Raw genomic sequence first — 11,141 nt, forward strand, 5'->3', positions numbered from 1 at the left:
TTAGGTAGGAGCCTTAAAATAACCTCATGACCTGGGCAGGACAGATGCTATGCTCCTCAGCATTTTAATTAGAAGAGGGATGACAATTAAGAGAGGAGATGACACTAATAAAAAATGGTAGCTCTGGAATGTACAAGATCCCTCAAGTGGCCACTTTTGGATGCAGTCACTACCGTGTGACCGGTAGGGACCAAATTTCCAGACCCTCCAGTCATTTGTTAATCAACTCTCCCTCCATTTCAAGATGCACAAACTATGAAGGAATCTGCCTGGATCTACCGCTCTATTCAGGAAACAGTGGCAAATTCTCCCACCCCTGTTTAAATAATTTCACAGGGCTTCTTTCTGCAAACCTCTTCTCACAGAGTGGTGAGAAAAGCACAGACACGGGAATGTAGAGCCCTGACTCCTGTCCCCATTATGTCTCTCACCGGTGAGTTCATCTTGAACAAGTCACATCATCCCTCTAGGCCTCAGTTTCCCCATCTGGCAGGGATTTAGTTAGAGCCATGAAATCTCTAAGCTTTCTTTCCCCTGATACCCGATAGCTCTGCTAGACCAACGAAGAGACAAGCTGTTCAGTCATACTTCTCCTTCTACTAGACATGCCATGTTACAGCTATCTTTGCAGCCCAGGCCCATTCTGCAAAAGAAGCTCCACAGAAAGTATAGCAAAGCCTGAAGTACCAAGTTCTAATCATGAATCCGACTGATCACATGACCAGAAGAAACCAATGCAAACTCCACATGTCATGGCTTCTTCTTCCCTTATACAACAGTAATGATGTAATCAAAGGTGAAGCCAGATGTGGAAACACTTTGAAAATATTAAGATGGGATCAAGAAGGGAAAAAAAGAGCTGGCCTCAATAACTTTGGGAAATGATGTTTTGACTGGAGTCCATAAGGCTAAAGACAAAAGAAAAAAACAGTACAAAGACACAACATTCTAGTCAAAATTTTGTTTTTCATAGGGATATGGATTAGCAATTCTGAAACTACATGTATAATAGGGTTGATCAAATAAGTATATAGTTTACAGACAATGGGAGCCAGGTTTCTTACTGTCAGAGAAAGAAGTGATGATGAAGAGAGAGGGGATGCTAGAATGAATCTTGCAGTGCTGGATCAGAGCTGGAGATATCAGTATGAACTCATTTTTACTTAAGTATACATGCAGATAGATACAGAAATAAATTCACATATGTACACGTGTATAGGTAAATGTGTATGCATGTATATACATAATATAGGTATGCATACTTAAAGACACAAAAATAAATGAAGATACGTGCATATGCATGGGTAAGTGTATATATATATATTTCCTAACTCTGTCTACCAAGAAGGTATAGAAGCAAATGATACCCCTGTAGCAAAAAGCACACCAGGAGTTCAGAACTTGGTTTCTAAATACCATTCTAAATAAAAGTAACCATGGTGCTTCAGAGGAAGAACTGATTCTTGGGCTGGAGCAGGGAAAATACATAGTAAGCCTGAAGCATCATATAGTACCAGGAAGTAAAGAAAAGGGGGAAAAATGGGGAACATATGAAAGGACACAGGAGTCAAACTGGAAGTTCTCAATGACCAAAACTGCAATGGTTTGAGAAAGTACTGGGTTATCATTCAAAGAATAAAATAAATATCCATGAGTCCATGCCATGAATAAACAAGTTATGGAAAAGAGAAAAATCTTCTTTATTGAAGAATTCCAAAATATACATGTGGATTCTCCCTCCTCAAGGGAATAGAGCTTCATTTCCTTCCCTTTGAATGTGGGCTGGACATGGTGATTCACTTCCATTAAGTAGAATCTAGACAGGAAAAAAATAGTAACTTTACAGTGGAGAAAACTGGTAAAGTCGCCTTATCCATATGATCAAAGTTAGCCTCACCACTGATTAATCATACTGGTGTCATGCACCTCCTGCTATGGTGTGAAAAGCAAGGGCACTTCACCTCTGTGGTGTTCTAGAAAACCCACAACCCGGGTCTAATCATGAGAAAACCTCAGACAAACCCAAATTGAGACACATTCAGTAGAACACCTGGAAGTGTCAAGGTCATGAAAAATAAAAGAACAACTGAGATATGTTCACAGACCAGAAGAGACTTGACAACTAAATGTAATATGGTATCTTGGAACAGAAGGAAAAAAAAAGACACTAGTAGGAAAACTGGGGAAATCCAAAGATAATCTGTAGTTTAGTTAATGGCATTATACTAATGTTAATTTCTTAGTAAAGCAACCCAGGGAAACGCTATCTGTAAGGAAGGATCGTTACATCTGCATTTAGAGGTAAGGCTGGAATTCTAGACCACTGACCAACCACAGGGTGCACCTCACAGAGACCAGGGACCAGATTACGCCACGGTTTGAAAAAAGGTTTCAAGGTTAGGAGAGAGCAGCTTGGGTGAGAGCTGAGAGCAATCAGCATGGAAGGTAGAAAGCTGTATGGGGCCTTCCCAGCCTTCACTCATGTCTCAGTGAGATGAACAGGCTTCCATAGGAAGTCACTTCTGTTCTACCACTTAGTTCTCACCTCTAGGCAAAGTCATTCTCTGGAAGCTGTTTCTCTGAAAGGGACCTGGTTTGTGATCAGAATCTATTGTCAGGGAGAAAAAGTTCCTTCTCCCACGCAAATGCCAGGCAGGGGATGGTGCCAAACGGTCACAGGACCCTCATTTTCTGCAACAGTGATTGCTTTGTGTACAGGGGGCAAGATGCCAGGGCAACTGCTGGGGAAACTACCGGCTGCATTGCAGGGCCCCAAGCTTTGGGGGAATTTCAGACTTAAGATGGGTGGAAGAAAGAGAACTTCACCACGTGGTCCCCGCCATCTTCCGGGAGTCACTGGTGGGGAAATAGTGAAGAGACACTGTTCATTCCTGTTCCACAAATGAACAGCAACACAGGTGACAGCAGAGCAGAGGCCTTCCCGAGGGGACAACGTTTCAAACGAAGCATCCTCTAGAAAGAGCAGCCAAGCTTTAAAAAGAGGGGCGTTAATTCCCTTAAGTGTTTAACTTTGGCCATCTGGGTTTGATGGAAACCTTTTCAAAGCTTGTTACTTGCTCCCCCACCTTAATAACCAGAGCTGGAGAACATAACCTTTCCCGGGTGGTTGCAGGTCATTATGGGGAACAGCAGTTACGCCAAGTGCTTTGACACAGAAGAGCATTCAGCATTTGGGACATTTGCTGAATGGGTGGTGATCTCAGCAATGGCCCTGAAATTTCGCTTTCTTGAAAGAATCCCTGACATCAGCTTGTTTTTCGTTCAGAGAAGTGCAAGGCATGTTCCCTGTTCTTCACAAAGGCAAAACAGAGAGCTGGCCCCAGAAGCTCTGTGACCTTGGCCAAGTGATGTCATCTCTTAGTGGCTCAGATTCCTTATCTGTAAAATCAGGAATAATGTTATGAAATGAGATAATGAGTGTTCAGAACATACAAGAGATACATTAGAAAAATGCTTAGCAGAACAGTGTCCAGCACCCAAGAAGAACTCAGTGTGTTAATTATTACTACTGGCAGAGGAAGGCAAGTCCCCAGATTGGATTGATTCAGTCTACTGCCTTTTGCTACATGTTCACCAGCATCACCATCCTGGAAGCCACACTGTTGTTGACTTCATCTCCTGGGCCTCATGTGGCCACCAGCCGAGTTGTGCAGATTCTGATCCACGCAGCTCTCACCCAGCCTGTACCTTATCCAGTGAGAAAGGGCAGAAAGAGATTTCCCAGCGTTAGCCCCTTCAAGTACCAAGGCCTCTGGAAGTCCATCCCGGATGTACCAGAAGGAAGCACTCTGCAAAGTGCGCTCTGGGTGGTGTCTACCGCCCACTGGCCATTGAGGAATCCCCGTCTCTGTGCTCCTGGGGGGACTTCCACCGGGTTTGCAAGATGAGCACCTGGCTGAGACAGAATTGTAAAGCATCGCCCTTTACCCCAGGAAGCTCGAGGAAGGCACACTCTGGCCTCGAAATTCCTCTCTCTCGCAGTGGCATCACCCGCAGCGTCTCCAGCTGGGAGGAGGTCAGAGGAGACCGCACCCTCCGCAGCCTCGCCCAGGGCCACCCCCTGTCCCCGCGCCCTCACGGGCGGTGGGGATTTAGCCGGGGAGATTCAGGATACTCTAATGCGGACTCACCCAAACCCGAGGCTCTCTTGTTTACCCAGGTCACCCTGCCCACACCCCGCACGGCTCCTGCCCTCCTAAAAGGGGCACTCAAGGTCAAAACCAAGGAGGTCTCTCTCCATTTTCTGCCCCGCGCGGGAGCGGGCTTTCAACCGCATCCCCCGCCCCTTGAACCCCGGGCCCACCAAGACTGGGGAGACTGCTGCTTCGCGGCCCCCCTTCGAGGGGAGGATCAGCCCCTTCGTTTGTGCAGCCTTCTTTCTCCCTGCTTTGGCAGATACCATCCTGCAGACAGCACCTCCTCGGCTCTGCCAAGGCCTTGGTGCCAGGCCCCTACCCCCCACCCCCCCCAACACCCCCCACCCCCCACCCCACCCCACCCCCACCCACCCCAGGCGCTGGTGGAGCCCTGCTGCCAAACACACTGAGCCTGCTTCCCTTGCAGGTATGTCGGTTCATACCTGCCCTGAACCTCCCTCCACCAACAGAGTAACTCACTAAAGGGATGAGCAAGAGACCAGAGAGGTCTGGGGGAGTCCCTCCCGGAAGCCTGGAAGGGCAGAGGCAGCACCCCCACACCTGGCATGCTGTGGGTGTTCAGCCACTGTTTAGTTTTGCTCCCCCCTTCCTCTTTTTCTTGCTCAATATCAGACCCTCTCTCTCCTCCCACCCCCTTCTCTTGGTTTCCTCTCCATCCCTCCTTCTCCCAGTTTCTCTCCTTTGCACGGATGCCTCCTGCCTGCCAAGAACACTGGTAGGACTGAGGGGGCTCCCCTCCCCACCAGAGCTTCTCCTGGCCCCACAGGCTGCTAACCTCTGAACCCACCTCCTGCCGGTAACCCTGACATTTCCCTAAATTCACTCTGACTCCTTCTCCCCAACGCACACCCACACCTCCAATTCCGGCTTGTCCAGTGTGCTCTGTCTGGTTGAAGGGATCAGATTTATCCCAACCAGAACATCCCAGACTGCTGCCTGAAGCACATTTGTGCATAGTCATAGGATTTTCCAGCTTTACCAAAACCTCTCCAAAGCTTGTTAAATGCTACCTAAAAGTTTTAATTTTGTTTTGTTTATAAGGTTTAATTTTATGATAATGATATTGCAGTTATATTTTTAAGTCCTCATCCGAGATATATTCATTTAAGTATTTACAGATGAAATGATGTGACTGTAGGGGAGTAATCAGATCAGAGGATAACCTTGGGTTGATGTTTCCTGGGATTAGGTAATGGGTATGTGAGGGTTCATCACACTCTCCACAGTCTTTCTCCATAGTAGAAAATTTACAATAGTCTAGTAATCAGAAAAGAGGGATTCCCTGGTGGCTCAGTAAAGAATCTCTCTGCCAGTGTAGAAGATGTGGATTTGATCACTGGGTCAGAAAGATCCCCTGGAGAAGGAAATAGCAACCCACTTCAGTATTCTTGCCTGGAGAATCCCATGGACAGAGGAGTCTGGCAGGCTATAGTCTATGGGGTTGCAAAGAGTCAGACACAACTTAGCAACTAAACGACAATAACAATCAAAAAAGAGAGAAATGAGTTAATGAACAAAGATTGGCAGAATGTTAATAATTACTGAAACTGGATGATAAATACATGTGAGTTCACTGCATTATTTTCTCTTCTTTTTTATATGTTTGAAAACTTCCATGATTAAAAAAAGTTTCACATATGTTAAAGATGTCATCTTATCCTGACAAACCTAGACAGCGTATCAGAAAGCAGACACATCACATTCCAAAGCTGACAAAGGTCCATATAGTCAAAGCCATGGTTTTTCCAGTAGTCATGTACAGATATGAGAGTTGGACCATAAAGAAGGCTGAGCGCCAAAGAACTGATGCTTTCGAACTGTGGTGCTGGAGAAGATCCTTGAGAGTCTCCTGGACAGCAAGGAGATCAAATCAGTCAATCCTAAAGGAAATCAACCCTGAATAGTCATTGGAAAGACTGATGCTGAAGCTGAAGCTCTAATACTTTGGCCACCTGATGTGAAGAGCTGACCCACTGGAAAAAACCCTGATGCAGGGAAAGACTGAAGGCAGGAGAAGGGGATGGCAGAAGATGAGATGGTTGGATGGCATCATTGACTCCATGGACATGAGTTTGAGCAAACTCCAGGAGACAGTAAAGGACAGGGAAGCCTGGGGTGCTACAGTCCATGGGGTTGCAAAGAGTCAAACATGACTGAGCGACTGAACAACAACAATCTTAACCTGAACCCTTCAACCACATAAAGACTGTCTCCTACTTAGAGCGCACAGCTGAGATGCTGAGGACAGGTGTTTCCTCAAGGCCTCTGATGCAGCTGCCGTCCCTCCTCTCAGAAGGGCACACTGGAGTGCTCCAGAACCGAGACTTGCTGGGCAAGGCTGCATTTACATCTCCATGCCTTTGCACCTTCTCTTCCTTCCACATGGACTGCCCTTCCCTGACTCTCCCTCTCACTCAGTCTTGCCCTCTGCTGTCAAGCTTTCGCCGATTCTCCAGGCTTTGTGCCACCACAGAACCTTATAATTCTTCAGTGTTATACCATTCACTTGGAATTCTAACATTACTTTTTATGTCTAGCCCCCACTCCACACTAGACTTTTAGCTACTCAAGAGCAGGGATTTTTTTTTTTTAATTCAACTTTCCATAGTCGTGACTTCAAATACCATCTCTATCTTCATGACTCTCCTGTTAACACCACCAACCAGACTCCTAAGCACTGGAGCCATAGATCCAGATCCGAATTCCTCTGAACTCCCCTTTGATGTTCTACAGACCCCTAAAATCCAGGGACTCCCAAACTGAACGCATTGTCTTTCCCTAAATGTACTCCCCTGCCCTTCCGAGCAGGTGAGCAGGATCCCTCTCCATCCAGTTGCTCAACCCACACACCTGAGCTTCACCCTTTATGCCTTCTCCTGCCTCCCACCTGTTGACTCCACATCCTACATCATTCTTGAGAATGCACCCACCTCTCTCATCTTCACAGCACCCTTCTTGTTGAAGCACCATCATCTCTTACCTGATCAACTGCAAAACCTTCTTAACTGTTCCCCAATCTTTCCCCCTCCTTCTCAGTCTCTATAAGAAAGCCTGATCTTTCTAAGATGATCTTTGTGGAATGCCAATATGATCCTTAATGAAATTCTTCCATGTCTCCATAAAGTCCAAATTCCTCAATATTAAAATGGACTACAAGGCCCTTTGTGGCTGGCCTCAGCTTATTTCACTGTTTACAATTTCTTTCCACAACCCTGCCCACCAATCCCCAAGACACACACACACACACACACACACACACACACATGCATGCACACACACACGATAAGTTCCAGCTATTTGAAAGACTAGCTGTTTCCCAATGTGCTATATTCACTGTCTGTATGGCCCAGTGTCACTCACCAAATATTACATATGCTTGCCTATATTTCTTGTCCTGTAGCAGTTAAATGAAGCAATGTGACTAGTTCTGGCCAATGAGATATGAGCAGAAGTCATGTGGATACTCCTAGGCTAAAGCACTTGGATCTCCAGCGTACTCCCTCCCTCTGCCTTCCTTTTCCTCTCCTTCTTCCTGCCCCTTCCCCTCCTTTTCTCTCTCTTTCTTCTTCCTCAGCCATATGTTGAAATGGTGGAGTCTTGAGATGGAAGCATCCTGGATCCCTCAGTCATCCCATGAAAGCAGTTGCCCTGATCTCACATCAGGCTTCTCTTGAGTGAGAAGTTTTCTTGTGTCAAGCTACTTAGAGGTTGAAGGGTTTTGTTTCATTTGTTGAAGCATAACCTGGATTATCTTCTGCAGTTCTTTTGTACTAGGTCCCTCCTGTGCCTGCAATGATTTTCCCTCCTGCCTCTCTACACCCACCTCCACACCTGGCTGACTCCTATTTTCCTATCAGGCTTAGCTTGGCTGTCACTTTCTTCTGAATCCCTAAGTCCAGGTCTGGGATTCTTACTGAGAACTTCCTTAGCACCCTGTGAAATCCCTCTTAGCATTTTGTACTGTATATTAGACTGGCCATTCGTCTGCCTCTTACTCCCCACTAGGCCTACAAAGCTAGCTTGCGTGTCTGTCTTGTTCATAGCTTTGTCCTCAGCACCTAACAGAGGGCCTGCACGTAGGGTTTTAGCAAATATTTGCCCAATGAATAAACCTTGTATTCACGAAATCTAGGGCTTCCCTGGTGGCTCAGATGGTAAAGAATCTGCCTGCAATGAGGGAGACCTGGGTTCAATCCCTGAGTTGGGAAGATCCCTTGGAGGAGGGAATGGCAACCCACTCCAGTATTCTTGCCTGAAGAATCTCCATGGACAGAGGAACCTGCTGGGCTACAGTCCATGGGATTGCACAGAGTCAGACATGACTGAGTAACTAAGTACACAGCATAGCCCCTAGATCAATACATGTTTGTTCAATGAATGAATGACTTTACAATCCCTAAAATCAGACAAGTGGAAAAAAAAAAAAAAAAAAGGTTTGGGTTTTACAAAGTAGCCCAATATTCCTAAACAGCATTGAATTATGGAACTACATTCACAAGCAGTTTTAGATACACAAATTAGCATATCGACCCCCTCAGCTCTGCCCTGACTCCAAATGTCAATTATTTTACTTTAGTTAGTCTTTAGTGCCTCTTCTGGGGCTTCCCAGGTGGCTCAGTGCCAAAGAATTCACTTGTCAATGCAGGAGACGTGGGTTCAATCGCTGGGTTGGGAAGATCCCCTAGAGAAGGAAAGAGCAACCCACTCCAGTAATCTTGCCAGGAAAATCCCACGGACAGAGGAGCCTGGTGGGCTACAGTCCATAGGGTTGCAAAGAGTCAGACATGACTGAGCATGCCAGCACAAGGCACAATTCCCTCTTCTAGTGGTTAACTATCAGAAATAATTCAGGGTTTGGGAGGGTGGGAAGTTCCCCATTGTAATGACTTACACTCAGTTGGGGAAACAAAATACAAATCTACAGTTAAGTCCTTAATCTCCTCCTCCCTCACTTCTTATGTTTGTTTAACTTTTTCTCCCCATAACCTACTGGGACCACAGAAGGACCTGCTGTAGTCATTAAAGCAGCAGTTATGTAAATAGGGGACACATCTTAAGCTCTGGTGCCATTTAAGGCCACAGCTGTCCCACAAAAGTGCTGTTGAGTCAGGTGGCTGGGAGGGCCAGGGAGGGGGCTGAGTAGCCCATCTCCTGAGCTGTCAGATGCCTGCGGTGACACTCAGGCCCTTCAGTTTCTCCATTTGTCATTTTCAGCAGAGCCAAGAGCTCAGGTCACAGGGCACTCGGGCAGGCTGCTGCAATTTTCCCCAAGGGTTGTAGCTCAATCTGGGAGAAACCTTGAGAAATCAACAGGGAAAGAGCCATCAATCAGATGCAGTTCAAGGCAGCAAAGATTTATTGAGCCTGCACATATATGAGTCCCTGGAAGGAATACTAAAGAAGTCTGTGTCCCAGATGGTGCCTTCAAAGGTCTGAGCCTCGTGAAACGAGCCAGAGTTAAGCGCTGGAGAAAAAAAAGCAAGACGACAATACAAGGCGGTGTCTAATCAAGGCTTTACAAGGATCAAAAGGCCAAGTGACGCGACCAGGAGACAGCAAGGAGGACTTCACCGTAGTACTTGATGTTGGGCGTCTGCTCCGGATCAGCTGTTACATACATTAGCGTACATTAGCTATACTAAACCCCATGAGGTAGGCTCAGGGAGGCAAAGTAACTTGCCCAGGATGACAGAGCTGGTGACAGGCGGAACCAGGGCAGAACACCCCAAAGCCTGTGTTCTCGTCCACCTCATATATCCAGGCTCACAAAGGGTACTTTTTATTATGATCAAGACCCTGAGCTAAAACCTTTTCATGTATTGTTATCTGCCCCCACATCGTCTTGAAGAGGGAGGTACTGACACTTGGAAAAACTGAGGCCCAGAGAAGTTAATGAACCACAAGGAAGGAGGGAAACTGGGAGGCCCCTAATTGCAAGACAATTCAAATTTATTCAAATTCAGGTATCCTGTGCTTTCTATTCTCCCTGGCCATTGATTTTTATTTAAACCACAAAAATTTTAGAGCTGCAAATGTGCTATTTTAGGAGTTGGGCATACTGAGACATTACCTTTTTCTGAAAGACAAACTGATAAGTGGTCTCACTGCTACAGCCCATAAGTCCTTCCTAGAAAGTGAACCTGGCCTTGGGTCAAGGGTCAGGGAGACACTCACCACCATCCAATATCACAATTTTTGTCAGCCCCACCCTGGCTGATCTTGCCCTGAAATGTCACAAGTGAGCCTTGTAAAGCAAGCTTCATGTTATGTGCCTTTGATTTCTTGATGTCTTTCCAACTGCCATCAACATCTGTCAATCATAGCAAACATTCCTCTCTGTGAGTCACAGCACTAACCCTTCTCCCCACACAAATCCCATTTTGTAGACCAGGCAACTGAGGGTCAAGGAGGTGAAGTTCCTTGCTCCAAGGCATACAACCAACTCAGTTGCAGAGCCAGACTCCCTGCTTCCAAGACCAGAACATGTTTTCATCTCTTTCTCAGTAAAAATTCTCACCTAACGAGGCAGTAAGGCATTGCTTAAATCATTGTTGAAAACACTTTAAACCAGCGAGTGTGTATTTTGTTCCTACCAAAAATACAAGACTCGGTGTTTGTCCAACTCATTGACTACATTTTTAACAAGTGACAACCTCTCTGGGCCTCTCTGGGTTTCCCATCTCTAAAACATGGGTCAGGCCCTGCCTCATAAGATCATTATTAGGACTAAATGGGATAAGGCTTACAAAACACCTAACATCTTTCCTGGCATATTGTAAGCACTCACTAAGTGATGCTTATTAGCCTTGGTGATATTTATTGCCTATTACCTGCCAGGACTTATGCAGTGTATTATAAAATAGGATGTAAAATAAGACCCAATATGTACATGTGGAAAACACATATATGGCTATACATATATATGATTGGGAATACATAGAAAAAAATTCTGGAATGGCATAA

The sequence above is a fragment of the Bubalus bubalis genome, chromosome 11 (assembly GCF_019923935.1).
Source record: "Bubalus bubalis isolate 160015118507 breed Murrah chromosome 11, NDDB_SH_1, whole genome shotgun sequence".
NCBI classification, from domain to species: Eukaryota; Metazoa; Chordata; class Mammalia; order Artiodactyla; family Bovidae; genus Bubalus; species Bubalus bubalis.